The following is a 25,004-nucleotide window of genomic DNA, read 5'->3' on the forward strand; positions in this document are numbered from 1 at the left end:
ATCTGTTGGCAATGTAATCCATGGGAAAGGTGATGAGGGGAGAGATGTGATGTGCCAATGGGAGGAAAGAGAGAGGAACACAAGTGAGGGATGGTCTAGAGGCAGAATTGATGAGACTTGGCAACTGACTGACTATTGGTGGTGGGGGTGAGGGATCAGGAATTCCCAACAGGCTTCTTGTCAAGGGTCTGAAACCCTTCCTGTCACCTGGCACTGCAGGAAGATGGAGCTTCTGGCTTTTTGGCAGCAGGAATGAACTTTGATTTATGAGCTATGGTCATGGAACCTCTGGTGGCTGCTGCTCCTACATCTGTACCCAAGCTTCCTCCTGGTATTACTTTTGGAGAACAGCCACCGGATGCCAGGCCTTTAGGCATACTTCTAGTTGGAGGTGCCCTTGTCTCTGTTTAAAGCCAAAATCTGAAAGAAAAAGTTCCTTAATTAGTGCTGGGCTCAATCTTCATGATCTCTTTCCTCTCCACTTTAAAGTATTCCAGAGAATTGCTCCATATCCCTGGACTGTTTGCCTTTAGGCATTTGACAATAATTTATTTATGAAATATATTGTTCCTCTATTTGTTAGCAAGGAACTTGTAACAAAGCTGGTGAATATCAGCTATGGAAAAGGTAAATAAATTATAGCCTGTGAATGTAATAAAATGGGATTGAGCCAGAGGAGATGGACAATGTAAAGAATTCAGAGAAACATAGGAAGACTTAGATAAACTGATGCAGTGAAATCAAACAAAGCATGAGAATTATAAACATAATGATCACACTAATATATATGAAAAGAATAATAAAGTGAGCCAGAACATTGAATTGTTAGAGTTACTAAACTGGGCACTGGAGAAGAGATGAAGATATTCTCTTCTCTCCATTTCCTGCAGAGGATTTGAATCATAGCTAACAACAATCAAAATGAAGATGATGATAATTATAACAATATCATTTTCTATAGTGATTACTCTGTTCCAGGCTCTGTGCTAAGAACTTTACAATTTTTGTCTCATTTTATCTTCATAAAAGATCTTGGAGATAGGTGCTATTATTATTCATGTGAGGAAACTGAGGCAGAGCTTAAATGATTTGCCTTGGTTCACACAGCTGGAGTGTTTCTGAGGCCTGATTTGAAATCATGTCTTCTTGACTATAGGTCCAGGGCTCTACCACTGAACCAGCTAATTATGTGGTTTACTTAAAAACTGAGATCTCTTTTTGAATGAACCTTAGACTTCCCAGTGGAAGGCATTTTAAAATGGTATTTGAATGGTCTTAGCTTTCATCAAAGTTCTAGATTATTTGGGAAGCAAGAGTTCCATATAACAATGTCAGAGAATAATGCAGGTTTTCTAACAATCTAATTATATGCATGAAATCTCTGGCAAGAAAACAACAACATATGTTCTGGGGTATTAGCAGGGAGAGACCATGGGTTGAGTTACTGGGGATAGCTCTTCTGAGGATATGTGGAATGAGGGCCTTGAAGGATGACAAGGACCTTACTAACAGATAAAGGAGAATTCCTTCCATTTTTTCCATCTTCCACCAAACACAGGAGTAAAGAATTTTTACTTCTTTCCATTTCATTGATTCGAAAAAACTTGGTGGTTGAGTGGGGTATGGTCTGGGTTTAAAACAAGGAGTACCTTGAGAATGGGAGCAGATTAGTGGATTTGTCCTCTGGGCTGCCATTAACCTACTGGGCAATGAGAGACCTTTTCAAGTCCAATATGGGCATTTTATTCTTGTGAACAAAAAGTGACTCATCCATATTTGTTCAGAAGATGAGTTGATAAAAGGTGAAAATTAGGGTCTTCGACATTTCACCTCTGTCACCTCTGATCCAAAATCACAAATTTTCCTTGCCTAAGAATGGTAATGTTATCACAAGAGTCGAACTATTTGTAGGTACCTTATTTTGTATATGTGTTCTGAATTCTTAGAGTCTATATGAATCTGGAGTTTGGAAATACTAAGTTACTGCCTCGTTGGAAGGGAGAAAAAAAGGAGGAAGTTAATTATTGTTCATATAATACCTACTATGTGCCAGTCCTTGTGCCTAGTACTTTACAAATATGATTTCATTTGATCCTCAACTCAACTTTATAAGGTAGATGCTGTTGTTATCCCTATTTTACAGAAGAGGAAAACAGACATTATTAGGTGACTCACCTAGGATAACATAACTAAAAAGTATCAGAAAAAAGTCATATTTGAATTAAGATCTTCCTGACTCCCTGCCCAAAGCTCCACCTAACTGCCTTAGAAGCCAGTTTCCTTAGGGTTTAAGAGATGATTTTTGATTTTCTAAACTAATCACAACTTCTTTTAAAATCTGGAGTTGAATGGAGAGGGATTCCATTACTATCAAAGTGACCCATCCACTATCTCTGCCAAAATAAAAGAGTCTGACATAACTGAAATGACTGAACAACATATTTGAGGTAAGTCACTTTATCCCTGTGTGGACTTCAATTTCTTACACTGCAAAATGTCAGAATTGGGTTTTCAGATCTCTAAGGGCCCTTCCTTTCCATCTCTAACTTGCTTTAGTACTTCTGGAAAATTTTATCCCCCTAACCACCCCCATCCCCCCAAAAAAGATCAGGAATAGTATCCAATGAACATGATCATCACCATATTTGCTTACATTCCAGTCACAGCAGAGGGCTCCTCCCAAGCCATATGCCTTCCACACTTTGTCAACTTGCCCATCCTTCATCATACATCGCATCTTAGCAAAACACATGTTCCCTTGTGTGGAAGATTTGCTGACCTATTCTCCATGAAAACCAACACCATGACACGTTACACTGACTCCTTCTTGGTGGGTCCCAGACCCTGCTTCTTCTATCCATCCTCCCACTTCCATTGGAGTTTTGTGAAGAAAGTCGATTTATATACACCACATGCATGAGTGTCTCATTATGTCTATTGGAACTAGACTTTAAGGAGGTTTTACTGTACCCTTCCAGCCATGTCTTTAGATAATTATTGGGATAAAAGTCTTGCTGCACACCAAATGGCTCAAGATTAGTATCATTAGATCATTAGATTTACAGCTAGAGACAATCCAGGGGAACTTAGGAGAAAGAACACTATCCACATCCAGAGAAAGAACTGTGGGAGCGGAAGCACAGAAGAAAAAGATAGGAATAATCCCGTGATTTGATGGGGATAGGATTGGGGGTTTGGTGTTAAAAGATCACTCTACTGCAAATATGAATAACATGGAAATAGATTTCAAAAAATGATCCATGTATAATCCAGTGGAATTGCTTGTCAGCTCTGGGAGGAGGGGAAGGAAGAAGGGATGGAAAGAACATGAATCATGTAACCATGGAAAAATATTCTAAACAAATAAAAATAAAGTGTAAAAAACAAACAAAAAAGATTTACAACTAGAAAGAGCCTTTGGCATCATCTGATTTGATCCTGTTATTTTACAGGTGATAAAACTAAGGCTTAGAGAAACAAAAGGTGGATTTCTCAGGGTTCAGTATCTAATTGGTTGAGCCAGGGTTTAACCTTAGATCCTCAAATTCCAAATTCAGTGTTCTGTCTGACCATACCAAATTTGATTGTTAATGACATGTATACTGTGCTTGAGGATATTGTTGTCTCCATTCTTCTTTTCCACCCTTCAGAAGTGCCCATCACAGGGGATGCCTTGCCTGCTATAACCCCAATATCTACTCCATTGATTTTGGGGAGATCTGGAACTGAAATTCCTTGACTGGTCTTTAGGAGACCTGGTCTGAATACTGACTTGGCTTTGAATTTCAGGAAGGGATTTTTTAAACCTATTGATTATTAGAGGGTCCACTATATGGTACCATAGTGCCCAGAGAGTCAGGAGCACTCATGTTCCTGAGTTCAAATCTGGCCCCAGACACGTAGCAGTTGTGTGACCCTAGCAAAGCGATTTAACCCTGTTTACCTCTGTCAAGGAAATGGCAAACCATTCCAATAGCTTTGCCATAAAAACCCCAAATGCAGTTACAAAGGGTGAGACACAACTGAAGAATTACTGAATAAAAACTGATTGTTTGACCTTTGGCAAATAAGCTCATTTCATCATCTGTAAAATGATAATGTTTATACCGCCTACCTTGTGGTATTGTCACAAGGATTGAATGAGATAACATTATGTACAATTTTATTTATCTACATTATTCACATATATTATCTATATAATATAGATATGTAGTTTTTAATTAAAAGGGGATTTATTAAACTAAATAACTATTATGATCATCATAAGTTAAATGAACATGACAGAGTAGAAGGGGCATTGGATTTGAAATTAGAGGACTAGAATTTGAATTCCAACTTTACTTCCTAATCTGCAACTCTAGGGCAGGAACTTGCCCACTATTTACCTTAAATGTAAAAAAAGTTACTCCACATTTTTAGCACCTACAATGTTCCTAGCACTGGCACTAAACAACAAAAACAATACCTGTCCTCAAGGAGCTCACAATATGATGGAGGGAGACCACATGAAAATGGACTCTGGTTGTATCTTTGCCTTAGAAACATCATTTTGGTGATTGATATGGAGGATGGATTACAGTGAGGAGAGACTTGAGGAAGGCAGATCCACCAACAGGTTATAGCAATAGTGCAGTCCTTAGGTTTCCAGTAACTAGAAACTGTCATGTAGAGTGTCTCTTCTTCTGAGACATTGCCACCACTTTGGTACACATCTTTTTTTTCCTTTTTCCCTCATTTGTGAAGACCTCAATAATCTTCTCTTAGGGCTACCCTAGTTTCTTTTTCAGGCTCCTCATAAAACCATGAGTCCAACCTGTTCTCATTTCCCAATGGTGACATTGCCAATAGTTTGATTGAGGGATGTCATTTAGGGCCCTGATGGGAAGATGGGGAATCTAGCCTTCTCTGAAATCTTCAAGAGTACACCAGACAAAGGAGCTAAGAAGAAGGAAGGCCTGGCTAAGGCTGAAGCCTTCCTTCCATAGCCAACTGTTTGCCTATAATTATTACACATCCCCAAATGGCTTTCAAGCACTTTTTACACTTAATATAAGGTCTTTTGTTGATCAGTTGACTGAGGTGTATTCTTATCTGGTTTAGGTATCAGATTAAAAAGATGCTAGTACTTTTGACTCTACATTTCTTTTCTTTTCTTTTTTTTAAACCCTTACCTTCTGTTTTAGAATCAATATTATGTATTGGTTCCAAGGCAGAAGAGTAGAAAGAGCTAGGCAATGGGGGTTAAGTGATTTGTCCAAGACAACACAGCTAGGAAGTATCTGAGATCAGATTTGAACCTAGGACCTCCTGTCTCTAGGTCTGGCTCTCAATCCACTCAGCCATCCTCTTGACTGTACATTTCAAAAAAAAATAATAGTAATTACAGAATCTTAGAATTTTAAGGAATCTCAGAAGCCATTGTGGTCACCTGATACTTGGGCATAGATCACTTTTATAATTCAAAGAGTTGGATTAGAATTCAGAATCTACTGAGTGCAACCCACATCCAATCAATAATTTCTTCTATATGTAAGTCTATTTTTTACATATAGTATCTCCCAGCAAATAGTCACTCATTGTCCTTGAGTTGTGTTTCAGTTCTGTCTGACTCTTTGTGACTCCATCTGGAGTTTTCTTGGTAAAGATACTAGAGTGGTTTGCCATTTCCTTCTCCAGATTATTTTACAAATGAAGAAATTGAGGCAAAAAGAGTTAAATGATTTGCCCAGAGTCACATAGCCTGTAAATGTCTGAGACCAGATTTGAACTCAAGAAAACGAATTTTATTGACTCTAGACTTGGCGCTCTCCATCTACTATGCCATCTATTTGCTCTAATGATCATCCAGCCTTTCCTTAAATATATATATATATATATATATATATATATATGCACATATATCTATATATGCATATAGTGAGAAGAAACCCTCTACCTTCATATGGGATAGCTCTAATTATAAAGGAAGGTAGGGTTATTGTTGGTGGTGAGTTTATTCCTTCTTGGTTGTCCATTGATTCTACAAAAAGGCTAAAGTTAGGATTTTTGTTTCTAGTTCTCTAATGTCTAAGAACATTAAAATGAACCAATCTTCTTTGTTTTGGGTTAGTATTTCAGAAGATATCTGAGTCTGAGCTTTGCATTACCATCTTTACCTGACCAGTACTTTAAAAACAACTGCCCCCACCCCTTCAAAAAACTCTCACAGAAAGTTCTTTAAGCCAGAACACATGGTCAAGGCCCCATGCCCAGATGCTGGTGTGTGTCCATCCTTGGAAAATGTGCTTTTGGCTACCTGGTCCCTGATCAAACACATGGATTGGGAAGAATGTACTAATCGACTCAAGTTTGTTTTTCAGACCTACTATACCTATACATGTGGGGGCTGTGAGCCCCCAGGCACTTGTCTGGCAGGTTTCCCTCCATACCTCTCCTTGGCAAGCTTTCCAGAAGAGCTGTTCTGCCTGGTTTCAGGATAAGACACATGTCTTGGGGTGGGAGGAGGCATAAGGCAAGCGAGATGATGTCTGAGCATTCCAGAAATGCATCAGAATGCCAGCATATGTCTGGTGATGAAAGCTAAAGTAACTTTGTCTTGGAAACAACTGCTTCTCCAAAGGCTCCAAGTTCTGGCCAGATCCCTGTCAGGGAGTTAGAGGGAATCATCCATCCCATAGCAAGGCAACTTGCTTTCAAGCTGGGGGGCAAGTCTTAAAGCCCACTTAGTTGACCTATTCATTCCCCCCTTTATTGTTTTTTCTCTTTTGAATTTTCACCAGTCTCTATTTTATTCTCACACACACACAAAAATGAAACCTCCATACAATACCCAGATCTACTTTCTATCTACCTTGAGGAATTATACCTTCATGCCCTCAAAATTGGGATGCCTCCAAACCTGAGGGAGCTATTGGCCAGGAAATGTATTATAGGAAAAAGGAGGTGAGCTGGCCATCTAGCTTGAATTAGAGATAACAGATGGAAAAATGATAGTCTGCTACAGGAACCCTTTTTTGACATGTAAAAAGAAAATAAAAAATAAAAAATATCTGGAGTGGGCATTTTAAAACTTTGTGTGTGTCATGGACCCCTTTGGCCATCTGGAGAAGTCTTTTTAAATGCATAAAATACATTAGAATATAAAGAAACAAATTATATTGAAATATAGGGGATTTTTAAGTTCACAAACTTCAGGTAAAGAATCTTCTATCTATAGGAAAGCATTTAGTATGTTACCTCCTCTGTGCATGATTAAAGGGAAATTATTGATAAGAATTACACAGGGTGAAAAGGTATGGTTGTGAGGCAATGTGCTTCACTGATGAATGGGTTCACTGATGCTAACACAGATTCCTTGATCTACAACTTTTTTTTTTAATTAAACCATTACCTTCTATCTTAAAATCAATAATGGGAATTGATTCTAAGGCAGAAGGGTGGTAAGGTCTAGGCAATGGGGATTAAGTGACTTGCCCAGGTTACATAGCTATGAAGTTTTTAAAGTAAGATTCGAACCTAGCACTTCCCATCTCCAGATCTGGCTCTCTTTGTTCTTATATTACCTTCATTTCTCTCTATATCCTTCCTTTATCCAGAAAGTCACCAGTTATAGAAAAAAAGAAAGAAAATAGAAAAGTAGAGATCTGGGCTGGTGAGGAACACATCAGTTAACAAAACTAACCAACATATCATTCAAGTATGAATTATATACAGAGCTCCACACCCATCATTGTCCACATTTGCAGAGAAAGAGAGAGGTGCATTCTTTTAGCTATTCTTCTGGGGCAAGATTAGTAGTTTTAATTCTTTGTGATGATTTCTTTGACACCAAAATCCTCTCTATCACATTGCCTCTTGGGATGTTTACTTCTTCAGACTTTGAAATATACTTTGGACCTCGCTTATAAGTGAATGAATACCAAAACATTTATAAGCACTTTGTGCTAAGTGAAGAGGTCCAGCCCCTCCAAAGATCTGTGTGGATTTTAATGACCTAGAAGGGAAGCTGAGGACTGGGAAAATTAATGGGAAAGGGGCTAAGGAAGGGGGAATATGAAAAAAGAAGACAGTCTTTATCCTTGAGGATCTTTCAGTTTAATTGTGAGAGAGAACACATGTGGGAAAAACATAGTCTGGCAGAATTGTGCTTTGATTTTAGAAATCATAAGGATAGAGAAGGGAGGAATGGGAAGTCTACAAACAGCCCCTTCCAAAGAAAAAGCAGTAGTTTTGTCTTAGTCTGATTATGTCCATCTCATAGGTGGAACAGTGGATAGAAAGCTGGGCTTGGAGTCAGTTGGTGGACCCAACTCTGGGGCCATCCTAACCTAATCTGACCTCAGACACTCACTAACTGTGTGACTATGGACAAGTCACTTACCCCCGCTTACCTCAGTTTCCTTGTCTGTAAAATAAACTGGAGAAGGAAATGGCAAACCACTCTAGTAGCCTTGCCAGGAAAATCTGAAATGGTAACTCAAAGAATCAGACATGCCAAAAAAGGACTGAACAAGAACAACAAAGTACATCTCCTGGTTTATTTGGTCATTATTTCCTCATTAAAGTTATTTTTTATGCTCTTCATCTCCATTATTAGAAGTGAAATTATGTAAAGGCAAGAGCCCATACCTCATCTTTGACTCTTCTTCAGCACCTAGCATGGTCATGGGACTTGGAACTGGAAAGGTCCTTAGATGTCTTCTTGTCCAATCCCTTCCTTTTAGGATATGGAAAGCAAGACTTGATTTGTCCAAGATCAGAGTCAGAGACAAAAGAGCCAATATAGTAGGTGCTCAAAGAATGGTTATTGGAAAAATGATGCCAGTTTCACAGATCTATCACACACTTGTAAATACACACACTCACACTCTAGTCCTAGATCAGGGGAATCCGCCAAGGATTCTTTCCCATCCAACTGCCCCTTTCATTGTCTATGCAGGTCCAATGAGGGAAAAAGAGGGTGCTAAATAGATCTAGCCTCTGAAAAGCAGGGGGCATTATTTTCTCAGGAACCCATGATGTCATGGACTTACCTCACCTTTAGAGCAGCCAAGCAAATAATATGTACTGAGCTCTCTATCATGTACCATTATAATTAGCTCTGTCAGGTCTTACCCCCGCAACCCTCATGCAGATAATATGATAATATGTCTTCATAACCAAGTGACCTTACATGTACAATATTTCTCCCCTTATGAAGATTGCATGTCAATAAAGTAATTGAGTCTCAGAGGCTGCAGCGAAGGAAGATTTAGATGATTGGGCTTGCAGGGCAGTGATGTATGACTATTATTATTCTTCTTGTCAGGGTGCAGCGGACGAGCGAGGATGGTCAGAAGATGACAGGGATGAAGGGCTGTGTTTCATTAAAAAAAATATTGCTGTTAATCACCACTCTATTCTTTTCAAAGTCACTGTGGAAAGAAACTCCTTTTTCATTTGAGCCCAAGATGAAACCTCAAGATGGGTGCCCAAATCGGATTTCTTGCCTCAGCCTCTGCATGCATCGTCTTTCTTCCCTCATTAAGAGACTGAATTAGGATTGTAATTAATAGAGCAAGAATGTGTGCCTGTGTAGAGGCCGCTAGATTCCTTCCTTTATGCCCGCTTAAATTCCAACTTACATAAATGCTTCCTATGGAAATAGAAAGGGCGCTCACCCGCTCATATGTGCCGATGGAAGCGTGCTCGTGAGCACCATAAAAAGAAAGGAAATGTGAAAGAACCAAATCAGATTAAACTATTTTTACTTAAACTAATTTGTTTGGACAGTTTTAACACTTGAAACATTTATATTTCCATACTTTATCCAAGCAAACACGCTGTTTCTGTAGCTGTAAATTTATCTTATGATATCATAACAGCTGGAAACTCATAGCCTGGCAAGATTTTGTTTCATATTTAAACAGCTTGAAAAATATGTCTGAAATGGTGTATATTTCTCTCTATTCCTGTTTTATTGTGTGTGTTTCATCTTGCCCTTTGCTGTATTTTTTCCAGCATATATAATAGTAATGGGATGTACATTAATGTTTCTCTGTTAATTACTGGTCCCCTCCCTACCATCTTCTCCTCTCAGAATGGCACAAATAGGCTATAGTTCCACGGACGCCAGAAGACAATTTGGGTGGAGGGGAGGGGAAATTCCTAATCGAAAAAGCATCTCTTGTGAAGAAGTGGCTTCTTGAAGTCTTTAAATCTTTGCACCTAAGTAATTGACTGAGATCTAGCAGCCTTGGAGGAGAAAAAGCTGATAGTACCACTTTTTAGCCATAGTATTAAGCTTATGATTTATGTTGCAAAATTAGCAGCTGCATCCTCTCATTACTGGTGCTGAGCGATTTCTTCAGGGCAAGCAGAATAGGAAGGAGTAAGGAAGTGAGAACAGGCTGGTGTGCCTCTGTTTCCTCCCAGGGAGGCACAGTGAGTACTTTGAGGAAGGATCCTTCTACTTTGTAAAAGAAGAAACCAGATGCAAAGAAAACAACTTGGAGAAGTTTTAACGTGTGGAGGAAATATTAATCAAAGTGTGTGATCCCCAGGTCACATCTTTAAAAAAGTCTTGACAGTCACACAGTGGGCTGAAAGGTGCAGAAAGATACAAGATCTGTCTTTGCTTACACTTTGTAGACTAATAAAAAATGCAATTTGATTCAATAGAGTAATATTCAGAACATGCCGTCTCAGAGACTTTAAGATGCACTCGTCAATTTTATGAGAGTCTTTGATAGATGCAATAACAGAAATGGCTGTTCTTTATTCTCTGATTAATAGCAAGTAAAGAGTAAAATGGGGTAAATATTCAGTGCATTCAGTGAGTATCTGTTAAGTGTATAGCAGTCATAGACTAAATGCTGGAAGCAACTTCAGAGGACAGCTAGCCTAATCTGCATCTGAGGATGTAGAAGCCCATTGTGCTTAATTGCCAATTGTAGCATATATGTAAAATTCCAGAAGAGGGATATAAACCCATGTCCTCTTAATTCCAGAGTTGGTGCTTCTTCTATTGTAGTCTTCCTTGGCAGTTAAGTGGAATAATTGACAGAGCACTGGAGTTAGAATTGGTAAGATCTGAGTTCAAACCCAAACACAGACATTGACAATTTGTAAGGTCCTGGGAATTCACTAAACCTAGCTGTGCCTCAGTTTCTTCATTTGTAAAAGGAGAATAACAATGTTTACTTCAAAGAATCATTATGAGGATAAAATATAATATTCATGAATCATTTTGTAAATCTTAAAGTACTATATAAATGCTAGATATTATTATTGGTATAAGAAGAAGGAAAAGGAGTTGGAAAAGGAGAAAGCAGATGAGAAGAAGAGAATCTATATGTTAGGCATCATGCCAGGTGCTGGAATACAGAAACAGAAACAAAGACAGAATGTACCCTTACATTTTTCTGGATGTATGTTCCTGAAAGGTGTTTGCCACAGTCATGGAAAATGTTCACCACTGGCACCAAATTGAGGAGAGATTCCTCAGATTTGGAGAGGACTCTTGATTTGCAGATGATACTAGTCTTATATAAATCTCTGGAAGAAAACCAGGACTCATAAATAAGATTCATAATTACTCAGAAGAGACCTCACTATCCATAGAGGAAAATTCTATTGAGTAAAGAATGACTGTTGTCTAGATCATCAGTTCCCAAAGTTTTTGGTCTCAGGATTCTTTTACAGTCTTAAAAATTATTGAGGACTCCTTCTCAAAAGCTTTTGTTTATGTTGGTTATATGTATTAATATTTATCATATTAGGAATTAAAATATATTATTATTATGAAAATAGTTTTGACCTCATGGAACCCCTAAAAAAGTCTTGACAGCCACCAGAGATCCATGGACCACATGTTGAGAACCATAGGCATAGACTGTAAAAAATAGTTGGAAAGGCAGATCATAGAGATCTCTTAGCAATTTCATATACTTTGGAAGGTCATAGCAAACTACCCATAGAAATGAATGAATAATGGGTGAATGAATAAAGGGTGGGGAGTGACCATGCATTACATTTGGGAAATTATCAAACACTTTCAGTGATCCTTCACTTCTCCCTAAAATTAAAAACTCATTTTTTTTCCCAAACGTCAGTAGAGAATGAGAATGTTTACCCTAGAAAAAGAGACAACTTAAAAGGATGTGAGAACCATCTTTGGGGAGACACTTGAAGGGCTGTCATATAGAAGATGGACTAGAGTTGTTCTATGTAGTTCAGAAGTCATGACAGCAGGTAGAAACTTTAAAGAAGTCAATGCAGACAATATAAAGAAAAAGAAAAGCCCAACAATTAGAATTGTTGAAAAGTAAAATTAGTGGGTGACTCCTCATTGAAATTTGTCTTCTAGTAAAGGTTGAATGAGCATTTGGGAGATAGATAGATAGACAGATGGACGGATGGATAGACAGACAGACAGATGGATGGATGGATAGACAGACGGACAGACGGATGGATGGATGGATGGATGGATGGATGGATGGATAGATAGATAGACAGATGGACAGATAGATAGACAGACGGACAGACGGATGGATGGATGGATAGACAGACGGACAGACGGATGGATGGATGGATGGATAGATAGACAGACAGATGGATAGATAGATAGATAGATAGACAGACAGACAGATAGACAGATAGATGGAGAGATAGATAGATAGATAGATAGATAGACAGACAGATATTCTAAGGAAATTAAGCCTAATGATTATATATCTAGAATGGGAGGAGACCTCAAAGACCATCTTGTCCAACTACATTGTTTTACAGGTGAAAAAACTGATTCTCAGAAAGGCTAAGGACCCCTTGGTTTCCCCAGCTGGAAATATGGGTGTTAGGCTCAGTGTCTTCCAAAGTTCTTTATAGTGTTAGATTTATGTGTGTAAACACTTCCACACAGGACACATATGTTATTTCCCCTCATTAGATTGTCTGCTCTGGTAGGGCAGTAAAAGTTTAAGTTTTGTCTTTGTATCTCCAGTGCCTAGAATAGTTCTTGGCATATATTTGTTTAATTTAATTGGTCTGAGAATAGGTCCTGTAAAATAATAATAATAATAATAACCCATATTTATGTGGCCCTTTCTAAAAACAGCCTTGTGAATCAGGGATTGGAAGTATTTTGTTGCTCACTTGTTTAGTCATGTCTGACTCTTCATGACCCTAGCTATCCATGAGGTTTGTTGGACAAGAACACCAGAGTGATTTGCCATTTCCTTCTCCACTGGATCCTTTTGAAAGTATTACTTTTTAAATATGAGTGCTTAGGGGGGCAGCTGGGTAGCTCAGTGGATTGAGAGCCAGCCAATGGGAGGTCCTGGGTTCAAATCTGGCCTTAGACACTTCCCACCTGTGTGACCGTGGGCAAGTCACTTGTTCCCTATTGCCTAATCCTAACCGCTCTTCTGCCCTGGAACCAATACACAGTATTGATTCCAAGATGGAACGGAAGGGTTTAAAAAAAAAGAATGCTCAGGTTCAAGCAGGTCCATAGTACTGTGTTGGATGGTGGCTAAATCACTAGCTTTGTCATCAGAGTACCTGAGTTCCAATCTCACCCTTGCCACTTGGTGTTTGCAAACATTAGGCAAATCACTTAACCTCTTTTGGCCTCAGTTTCCTCACCTGTAAAATGAAGAGGTTGGACTAAATGGCTCCTAAGCTCTCTTTTTGGCTCCAAATGTATAACTCCAGGTTCTTTTGAAAGAGATACTCTCTAGTCATGATGTTACTTAAATGCCAGAGCCCAGATTCATACCTAGGTTTTCTCATTTTGAATGCAAGACTAAAAAAGTCCTCACCTTCTTTCCTAGAATCAATACTGTGTATTGGTTCTAAGGCAGAAGAGCAGTAAGAGGTAGGCAATGGGGATTATGTGACTTGCCTGAGTCTCACAGCTAGTAAATATCTGAGACCACATTTGAACCCAGAACCTCCTACCTCTATTCTCGGCTCTCAATCCACGGAGCCAACCAAATGTCCCTGAATGCAGGGTTTTTAAAGAGTACACACTTTAAACACAGTGTTGTGCTAGGCTGTGGGTTATCAATAACCTCAGGAAAAGGTAATTTCCCCAGAAGTGCAAGAAAAACAAAGAAATAAAAAAAAATAAACATTTTTTTTTCTGTTGTGCTTAGAGGAAAAAAGAAGAAAAAACCAAGATGTGAGGGAGAGGGGAAACCAGTGGAGATCAGAGGTAGGTGGGAAGCAGAAACAAGTGTAAAGCCCAAATTAAATTGGAGAAGGGGCAAGTGGAAGGCCCACTGTATTTTTCCACCTCTCTTTAGGTTGAGAGGGAAGATTGATCTCTTCCAGTCAAATGGAGTTCTGACATGAGTGATCTGGGTGCTCCATCAATGTGACACCAGGCTCTCCACTAACAGTCATTGGTGTTGATGGGCAGACCCTGCATGGAGCAGCTCAGGCAGCCTTGGGGTTAGCCTCAGCCCTCACGTTCCTTTGTTTTCCTCCCCTTTCTCTGTTTTCTGTCTCCATGTCACATCCAATCATTGTTGGGCAAGTGTTAAAGCATCAGGCTTCAGTATCCACTTTGAAATGAATAGAACAATGGCAGCCCCAAACATGGAACAGACCACTTATCAGGCAAGGAAGCAGCTACTAAGCAGGGTTAGGGGTGTCTGGGAGGAGGGCTGGGAGTACAATCCCTGAACAGTCAGGAGGAGGGAGTGTGGCTCATCTCCGGGTACAGTTACAGATGGGCTCAAGAGATTAGTATTGATGTTTGTCACTTGGTGGCTACCCAGCTGTTGACTTGGGGAAAGAGCAAGGCTCTGGTTATCTGGTAATCAGCACCACTCCAAAGATCAGTGTGAGAAACAGAATAAAGTCATTTCTTATTGAAATGGCTGATCCAGATAGGGATCATGATGCTACTTTGTGTTCTCCTTTGGCCTGGAGGCCTAGATAGTTGGTATTGTTTCTCCAGTAAATAGAACCCTCCTCCTTCTCCTTCTCCTCCTCCTCCTCCTCCTCTTCCTTCCTCCTCTTCCTCTTCCTCCTCCTCCTCTTCCTCTTCCTCCTCCTCCTGTTTCTCCTCCTCATCTTCCTCCTCCTCCTCATCTTCCTCCTCCTCCTCCTCCTTCTCTTCCTCCTCCTCCTCCTCCTATTTCTTCTCCTCATCTTCCTCCTCCTCCTCTTCCTTCCTTCTCTTCTTCCTCCTCCTCTTCCTCCTCCTCATCTTCCTCCTCCTCCTCTTCTTTCTTCCTACTCCTCCTCCTTCTTCCTCCTCCTCATCTCTCTCCTCCTCCTCCTCATCATCACCAAGTTTACACTTAGAGATTACCATAGCCTAGGGACTTTACAATCATCTCCTTTTGAATATCAGGACAATCCTGGGAGGTTGGTGCTGTTATTAATCCTATTGTATAAATGAGGAAACTGAGGCAAATGGAGGTTAAGTGGCTCACCCTGAGTCACCCAGCCAGTGAATACCTAAGCTTAGAGTTGAATTCAAATCTTCTTGACTCCAGGCTGAGTCTTTTAATTCCCTAGAACAACTAACTGCCCCCCAACAGGAAGTAGTCTGCATTTCCTTTAGAATCAAAGCTGCACAATTCTGGATCAAATCAATTGATTATGATGAATGCATTAAAATCATTATTCTTTGGTGTACTTGAATCTAAGTTTTGTGGGTTTTTTTGGCTGTTGTTTTTTTTTCTTTTGGGTGAAGGTGAGGGAGGTGATCTGGAGTTATATCATCAAAGTGGGGAATTCTATTTGGAAACTCCCTTAATTGATTCAAGTTTGGAATGTGAATGAAATTTACAGTCTTTGAATATGTCTTTGATGCTAAAAGGTAGTGATTTACCCAAAGTTACACAAACTTATATCTGTTGGAGGCAGGACTTTCTAAGTCCAAGGTCCTATGATTTGAAAATGAGATAATAAAGCAATTTGCAACCCCCCAAACACTACATAAATGAAATGTGATTTATTGTTGTTCATATTTTTATTGTAGCTGTTACCATAATGTTACCTCTAGAGGGCACAGTAGATAGAGTGCTAGACCTAGAGGCAGAAAGACCTGAATTCAAATGTAGCCTTAGACATTGACTAGCTGAGATAGTCATTTAACTTCGGTCTGCCTCCGTTTCTTTATCTGTAAAGTGATAAATAATAATTTCTACTTCCCAGGTTTATTGTGAGACTCAGATGAGATAATTTTTGTAAACCCCTTAGCAAATCTTAAGGTGTTTTGTGAATGCTAGCTGTTATTATCAGTGCTGGTATAATCCATAAATCAACTATTTTTAAGCACCTACAATGTGCCAGGCACTGTGCTCAGTGCTATATAGAATTTGAGAAGTAGGTAGGAGTGCATAGGTACTCTGTAATATAATAATGATGTCTTTTCTCTAATACAGTCACCAGATTAGAGTGCATAGTTCCTCCTTAATAAACTTGTTATCATCTGACCCCTCTATCACTGAGTGATTTTCTTTTAATTTGAAGCCCGTGAAAAATAAGGAGAGTAAATGGTGTCAGGAGTCTTATTAACAACTGTCGAGATCTCCTCAGCTCCTTTTCTTTTTCCTTATGCTTTTAAAGTGAACACTCCTCATTTTCTAATCAAAGTGGGCAGCCAGCAGTAAGGCAGTTAGTTGTATGTGGGTTTTGTCACCATTTTAGGCAGTCTATCTTTTCTAGCTGTTAAAACTAGAAGAATTTAGGAACCTCACAGCCTTGCTCCATCTTATTCAAGGAATAATGTGGAGGTAAATAAAGTAAATAATGTGGTAGGAAGAAGACAAGAGTCTAGAAACAAGGAGGCTTGCTTGCTGGTAGGGTGCAATGGTTTTAATGGTGCCTTCTTGGTCATTGGCCTACATCCTCATCCTTAGCCTCTGTCCCTGGACCACGATAGTCACAAATATAGTGACAACCTAAAATGTCTACACTGGTTTTGATGACTGCTTTAACTTGCATATAGTAATAATAATAATAATACCATATAGTATTCCTTCTAAGACTTATTTGATTCTATGATTTCCCAAGATGGACTAGGACATTGAGAAGAAAATTCAAAAATTAGAATCTGAGATATCATTGAATTATTTGAAAAAGAGAATTTACCTCCGAAAGGGTCAAGAAAACTTCTGGTTGTATTTTTAAATAGACATGGGGAGACTAATTAATTAATCATTCCTTTATTGATAATATCTGGTACCTTGGAGACCATAATTTTCTACCAGAATCCTAGTACTTTAAAAATGCGTTGTACGACCAACCAAAATTCCTTCTCTTTTCCACAGTATTTATTTTTAGAAGTATCAAAGTTGCCTATCAGATCCCTGAATCACAAAATCTCAAACCTGTGAGTTTTGATGATTCCAAATACTCATATGAACCTGGGAGCTACAATCAGTCCAGTGAAAGTCCTCCCTTTGGCTTGCTCAAGTTGAACTTAGAAGTAATTACTCCCTCTTAGATTCTGAGTACATAAAACACAAGTTAGATGACCTTCAAGCTCCCTTCTAGCCCTAACAATCTTTGCATCTTTACACAGAGAATTCAGCTAATGATCTTTTATGAGACTCTATGGAAAGCACATGAATTCAGCCATACCTCTAGGGGAGTGGTGTAGTAGTCACACTGGATTTTTGGGAGGAAACAGAATGTTTAGACAGAAGACAGAATGAAAAGGCTAAAAATTGAATCTAAAAATTCTGAGTAAAGGACATATTTAAGTCAAATATTTTACTTTTCTCCTCTCAAATGAGGCTAAAGACATAAAGGGAGTCTAGTGACTAGATCAGTGGCTTATTAAGTGACTCCCACACAGTTCACAACATTGCCTGGGTCCAATGGCAACATACTCTCAAACACTGTTTGGTTATCTTTGATTTATTTGATAAATAAGCTTGGTATAAATGAAACTATAACCCTGCTGCCAGTAAGCCTGGCAAACATTTTGTCCTAGACTATCACTCATAATTCTTCAAGGAGGATTACCTACTGTTGTCCTTACTCTAATAGGGGTACATTTTGGGGTTAACCTTCCTGGTGCTTCTCAAGACAACTAGAAACAGTTTTTGGCTGATACTTGAATTTATAGTCATTTTAAAATTACCAGTGCCTCAATCCTAATATTTGAAAACTTTCACAAAATATTTGCATTTTGTTTGCTTTTGCCAAGTTTCTCTCTCTAGAATTTGGAGGACAGGAATCTCAGAACACAATAAATGTGTTCTTCTGTTTGTATATCTCTCTTGTATTCCCACTCCCATCTGTCTACTACTTCCTGGAGATTTCTTAGGTCTCTACATAGCAGAGGATGGGAAGAAGACATTCTCACTTGGTAGGAGAGATGATTGCAAACTTGAAGTCATTTTTTCAGCTTTATTTTTCTACAGAAAGGTGCAAAGACAATAAGTCCTTAGGGAGATTTTCTGTGTGATTGGAAGATCAAAGGTTCCTCCCCAAACCCAAAGAACATGAATACTTTCTAATGAAAATGTACCCAGGAGAGAAGTTATGAAATCTCCTTTCTTGGTTATCTAGCAAATAAGTCTCTTCATGTATGTACACATAGGATGTACTTGGAGTTGAGATATGAATAGAGTTATTTCTTGCAGCAGGAGATACAGAGAAGATGTCTGATTATTCCAGAGCAAACATTGGATTATATCGGGTGATAAGGCAACTTTCTCATCTTGTGTCACATTAACCTTAAAAGAAAAGTTGTTACATTAAAGTAATCCTCAGTTTAAAAATAGAGGATTATTTCATGAGGAACTTGATGTATCATCTAACTGTTGTACAATCTTGTGGAGAGAACAAGAGATTTGGAGTAATAAGACCTAGATTTGAGTCACAGCTCTACATCCTCTTTCTTGGGAAGCCTTGAACATTTCATTTAATCTAATTGAGACTCAGTATATATATAATAAAGCTATCTTGATTGATTGAACTATTTACCCCATGTAAAGAATATTGAATCTAGCATCAAAAACCCTGGGTGTATATTCCAATTCTACTACTTAGTACCTTATGATCTTGGGCAAGTCATTTCATGCTCTGTAAAATGAAGAGGTTGGACTAGATAGATGGTATGAACCATTTGTGAACCTGTGATCTGTGCCTGTAATCATATTTTATAGCTTTGTTGCCATAAGATAGCTTTGTAGGCTACAAATATTTTAGAAATATGAGTGATTATTATTAATTTTATAGGAAACAACACATGATTTATTGCATATTGATGAACTGATCTACGCCTATGTCATCTTATAGATAGGAAAATATTCCCCCTAACCTCATGCAATTTATTCTGGCTTGGCATTTAAAGTCTTGCACAATGTAGCTCCAAACAATCTCCTTTCTCATCCTGCATCTCAGAACTTCCTCTCCTCCCCAATTTCAGACAGACTATCTTATCTCCTGTTTAGGCAAAATTTGTGGAAGTTACAAAGAAGCAAATATAGGTTTGATATAAGGAAAAAATATCCAATAATTATAGTTATCCCAAAATGGAATGGGCTGACTTGGGAAAAAAGTTTCCCCTAAATAGAGACATTAAAGCAAAGCATGGATGATTATTTGGTGGATGTATATTACAGAAGATTTTCTTTCAGGTGTGTGTTTGATGGCTTCTGAGATCCCTTCTCTTGTTCTGATATTATTTTATAAAGGAGTCAATGTACTTCCTCCTTCCTTCTCAGAGCTCAAACATAGATACCTTCTTCTCCTATACCTAGTTGTCTTTTAATATGGAAGAACACCTGGAATACTATAGGTAAGTATCCATTGAAAGTATTAAAAAGATCAATATTTATGTGTCATATCAATTATCCATGCTTATTTAAAGTCTCCATCAAATGAGATTTTAATAATATTAATAATAACTGGTACTTTTATAGTGATTTAAAGTTTGCAGAGTCCTATACAAATCTTATTTCACTTGATCTTCACAACAACGCTGAGAGATAAATATTATAATTACTGCCCTTTTTACAGATAAGAAAAACTAAGGTCAATAGAAGTGAAATGACTTACTCAGTGTCACACAATATCTGAGGCAGGATTTAAACTCCGCTCTTCTTGACTACAAGTTCAGAACTCTCTTCACCATTCCACCTAACTACTCTTATACCCATCCTCCTTACTCTTGTGAATTTCCTAACTGCCTCAGACTCTCAGAGCCAGTTAACCAGAAGCAAAGCCAATGATGTAGGACTTTGTTTCTACTTCCTTATGAGATCTATTTTTGGGTGAAGGTTATAAATTAAAAATTTAGGCCTTTGAAGCCATCTGGTCCAATCCCTTCCTTTGACAACGAGAACAACTGAGGTCTAGAAATGATAAGTGACTTGATGAAAGTCACATAACCTTGATACAATGAGTAAATATCAAGGTTGGATTCTGACCCAGATCTTCTTACTCCAAATCCATAGCTTTTCTCACTGTTCCACTTTGCTTTTCCACAATAGTAGTCAAAAAACTGAATGAAAGAAACAAAAAAAAGTCAAGGAATCGAGATAGTCCTTTGCCTGTCCTGAACAAAGCTGGGTTGACTGGGTTAACTGATATTTCTGTTTCAGTGGTACTAGTCCACCATAGAATAATAATGAATGTTGTCAGACTTTGATTGTGGCTAACATATAATTTCTGTGTCATGTGCTGCTATTAATGTGAGTTCTTTCCCCTTCTTTATGGTTGTTACAATGGGGAGTGAGCAGGAAGATGCTTTGGGAAGACCTTGTTGAGATGGCATATAGTTCCCTGTAGCTGTCAGTGCTAAATAGAATAAATTAACTGCTGATTGGAATGAAGAATAAAGTGTCAAGGAAAGGGCTTGATTTCTGTGTGGCAGTGAATGATGGCAGAGGAGGAAGGGCTAGGAGCTCTGATAAGTCAAAACGAGGAAGACGGCAATGATGATTATTACTATGCATTTTGTGCTGGTGAGGCTGTTTTGTGGCTTTCTCTCTCACTCTCAATGGCATTTTATGTTGAAATGCTGTGTAGAACTTGGAGCAAATGGATATACTTCCAGGTCTGATTCTTGGGAGATAGAGGTACTGAGTGTCTGGTGACCAGGGACTAGTTTGAGAACAGACGCCTTCTGTACAAACAGACACATGAATCAGCTGCATTCAGCAGAAGGGAAGCCAACCTGGTGGTGCTCAGCTCACAGACAATCAGAGTTTCCAGGAACAAACAGGGACATTTCTAAATCTGTCTTGGATATTCACTCACTTTATCTTTGGCCATGGGATGGTGACAAATATTCAATACAGTTGAGTGACCTTCTCTAGGTCAGAGCGGGCTCCATTCTGATTGAGTTTAGAACAATAATAAATCTGGTTGAACCTTCAATTTGTCAGATTGGACAACACTCAGGCAAAATTGGATCCTGCGCTAGAGTCATGGGGTCTTCTCTTTCCTATTTTTTTCCCTTTGTGGAGGCTCTAGCTCTCAGTGCTTCCTTATTCCCACTCTTAAAATTGCTGTTTATTGTTCAAAAGTAATCCTAAAGGACTAATGCAGAGTTTGCCTACATAGCAGAGGATTGAACCAGTTAGAAATGACTCTACTTCCTTCTCATCATAATAGAGGTATAGGATTGTAGAACCAAAAGTAAATAGATATTATCTTATCTACCTTCCTTATTTTACAGATGAGGAAACTAAAACCCAAAGAAATTAAGGGGCTTATCTAATCACAACTAGCTATTTGCTAGCAGAACTTGAACTGGAATCTGGGTCTCTACAGTTTTCCTGAGTCTCATGTATCCTGCTTGACTCCACTGAAGCCCTTGTATTTTTTTTCCCTGAAATTCTTATTTCATGGGAAAAAAACAACAAATGAGATTGGCAGTCAGGAGATGGAAGTGCGTCCATCCTCCATTAACTTATAGCACATGGCATTTAAACTCTGGAGACCATATTTTCCACATCTGTAAAGTGGTGATAATTATCTTTTCCTTGCTTTTTGAATTTAACCAAGGACTCTTCCCAAAACGAAGACCAATCATAGCAAGATTTTTATTCCAAAGTCCTTCAAAGCTAGCTCAGGGAATTTCTTTGCTTGGGTGGGCATGACTCTGGATGAGTAATGGATTTGGACCAAGGTTTCACTCTACCTTGTGGATTTTTAACCTTTGTTGATCTCAGTTTCTTTATTTATAAAATGAAGGAATTGAATAAAATGACCCAAAGGTCATTTCCAGCTTTAGAAACCCAAGATTGTATGAAAATATTAAAAACAATAGTCTTTGTTACTGGTACTTTATATTAGCCATGGTTGAATTTACAAAGCAAAGTTAATAATTGTGCATACTACTTAATACTTAATATTCTAAGAACCTTTGGTTTCATCAGTGTGGGTAGTATCTCAATTAAGATAGATTGCAACCTTTCAGAGAATTTCTGTGGCAAAACAAAAACCAACAACTCATCTTTTTGAGGCAAATCTGATGATGATGATGGACTTTAGGCAACAGGCTAATCTATAGATCATAGGCACACAGTAGGTCATCAGTCCCATATCCAAGCTTCAAAGGACCTGCCAGTACTTGCTCTACTGGCATAAAACCAGGATTACCTCCATACTACAGAAAAGCATCTGAGTAAGATATTAATAGAATTCATAATTAATAATATCAATAACTAGCATTAGGAACATAATTGAAAATTATACATACCAGTGTTTAATTGTTTTGGCTTTATAAACATAAAACTTATTAGGTCTACACAAGAGCAGCTGTCTTTTGGAATTCTTCAGTCTCAGATCATTTATTTTCCTGCTAGATTTACATATTATGATTATATTACCTCCTCTGTCTCCAATGCTGATGTTCATCATGGCATGGAGGTTACCCTGGGTTGTTGAAGACTCCGCCAATGGAGCAACAGCTATGGCAGATTCTGCCAACTTGGAAAGGCTTTTGAATATAGGGCCAGAGATGGATTGTATATCTCATTTGAACACCAGTTAGGAAATGCTCAGTACCAGATTGGCTGCAGGTGATGAATTTTTCAGCCACTACAATCATCAACTAAGTTGTATAGGGGTTGCACACTGGGTTGCTCTATTTGAGGAAGGGTATTCATGCCAACAAAATCATGGATCACCGAGGCATGAAAATGTAGCATACCCCGGTTGTCTTTTGGTGTTTTCTCCTTATTGGCATGCTGAACTCCTCAAAGTAAATTTCTGATTTTAATTGTTTGGGACAGCACTGATGTTTGTGACGGCCAGTGAGGTAGAGATAGACAAGCTCTTGTTATAGCATGGAGGATGGGGAGATTACGTGACTGAGTATCATTTTGGGTTGTGGCTGAAGGAGATTAGTTCCAATTTATCACTATTCACATTTTCCTCTTTTCCCCCAGTTTTCCGAGTGGCATGGAAATGATATTTGTGAATCCCAGGGGCCTCTCACATTGGTGTCAGTTTTCAGATCTTCCCAGATACATCTAAATGTGGACATAAAATGTAATGGGAAGAAATTGAAAAAATATCTGTTTCTTGATTCTTTATTACCGTGGAGTTAGGAAAGTGATTTCTCATGCTGTTTCATAAATCTGAATCAGAATGTAAATGTTAATGTACACTCAGATGGGTTTGGAATTCTTCTTCACATGCAGATTTTAAAAATAAAATTCATCAATCCTCTGAGAGTTTATAGGTATATGTTGCAGAGTATAGGTATGCATATAGATACATGCACTTTATATGCACATATAGTCTATTTATAAAATTGAGAGTAAGTGAACTATGAGGATGTTTAGTCATCATGAAACCCATGTATACTTTGTATCTGAATTCAAATTTGATTTAGAAAATGTAAATATGAGAGTGCAATTTATATTTAGTCTCCTTCTCCATTAACATTTGTATCCAAATTAAATTTGGGTCGTGACAAAGAAAACTTTATCTACTTATCTCTTACTTTAACTCTGACATAAAAGTACATGGGTAGTCCAGACTCTGAAAGGCATCTCAGAGAGCTGCAAAGAAGCTGCTTTTATTAGGAATGTGTTTTTAAAAAGATGGACATAGATGGGTAGCCTTTAAATGCATCCTAAGGCTTCACTAGGCAGGTGAGCATGTAGAGAGATCTGCTACAAGGTGTGTCAATACACCAGCTCAGCTTGTTCTCCAATTATGCTATTAATTTTACTAATTAGAGCCAATTACACAATCATTGTTTGCCTGAGCTGTTGGTTACCAGGCATGAGATGCATAGCTGTTCATTCCCAATAATTAATCTGTGCCTTTGGGAATCTCAGCAATTCCGAAAACACCAAGTAGTGTGCAGGTGATGATGAAAAGAAAGCAGGTAAGTGGCCTGGCTTAATCCTGGGAAAGGAGAGAGTCTCGTAAATTTCCAAAAGGGACAAAAAGTAGAATCCTTAATGTTATTAAATTCCCATCTAAATTATTACGATTCTTTGAAAGCTCTCAATATTAGGATCTTCCAGCCCGCAGGCTAATGAGTTTATGATAAATATAAATTATAGGAATGTTCATTATTTCATACTGGTAAGCCATAAACTCTGGGGATTTCCTGACCTCTCTGGCCACTTCTGGGATGATATAAACAAAGGATTAGCCATGCCAACTGCCACTCAATGGTGGAAGTAGTTGGAGAAAATTTGGCGGGAAAAAAAGGAATTGTTCTGCTTCAAATTGTCTTAAAAACAACTGTATAGAGCAGCTGTTGACTGAGCTTATTTTCTGGGTTAAGACTAAAGAGTTTTCACTGACTAAGATCCATGTTGGGAAAAAAATGACCAAATTCCTAAGATTATTGTTTTAATGTGATAAATGCTTATAATTAACTAGCTTACATTTGTATATTTATTTAATATTTACAAAATGCTTTTCTGACCATAACTCTGTGAGGTGGATAATTAGAAGTATTTTACTATAAGCTCCCTAAGGGCCAGGTCTGTTTAAGAGCACAGAGTACCAGGTCTGGAGTCAAGAAGACTCATCTACCCAATTTCAAATCTGGCCTCTTACATTTACTAGCTGAA

The 25,004-nt window shown here is 38.3% G+C and overlaps 1 protein-coding gene and 1 long non-coding RNA gene across 3 annotated transcripts in view; both read left to right on the top strand.

Annotated features, from left to right (window-relative positions):
* Positions 1-25,004, top strand: part of LRMDA (leucine rich melanocyte differentiation associated) — a 645,209-nt gene that overhangs the window by 504,466 nt on the left and 115,739 nt on the right. The window lies entirely within an intron of this gene.
* Positions 1,390-9,812, top strand: LOC103094166 (uncharacterized). Of its 2 annotated transcripts, none has more exons than XR_008916885.1 (3): positions 1,390-1,620; positions 2,345-2,447; positions 9,308-9,812. It is a non-coding gene; the product is annotated as an uncharacterized LOC103094166 (long non-coding RNA). The 2 variants fall into 2 exon arrangements; XR_460131.3 differs by having other exon boundaries at positions 1,390-1,560.

Source organism: Monodelphis domestica, chromosome 1 (genome assembly GCF_027887165.1).
Source record: "Monodelphis domestica isolate mMonDom1 chromosome 1, mMonDom1.pri, whole genome shotgun sequence".
Taxonomy (NCBI): Eukaryota; Metazoa; Chordata; class Mammalia; order Didelphimorphia; family Didelphidae; genus Monodelphis; species Monodelphis domestica.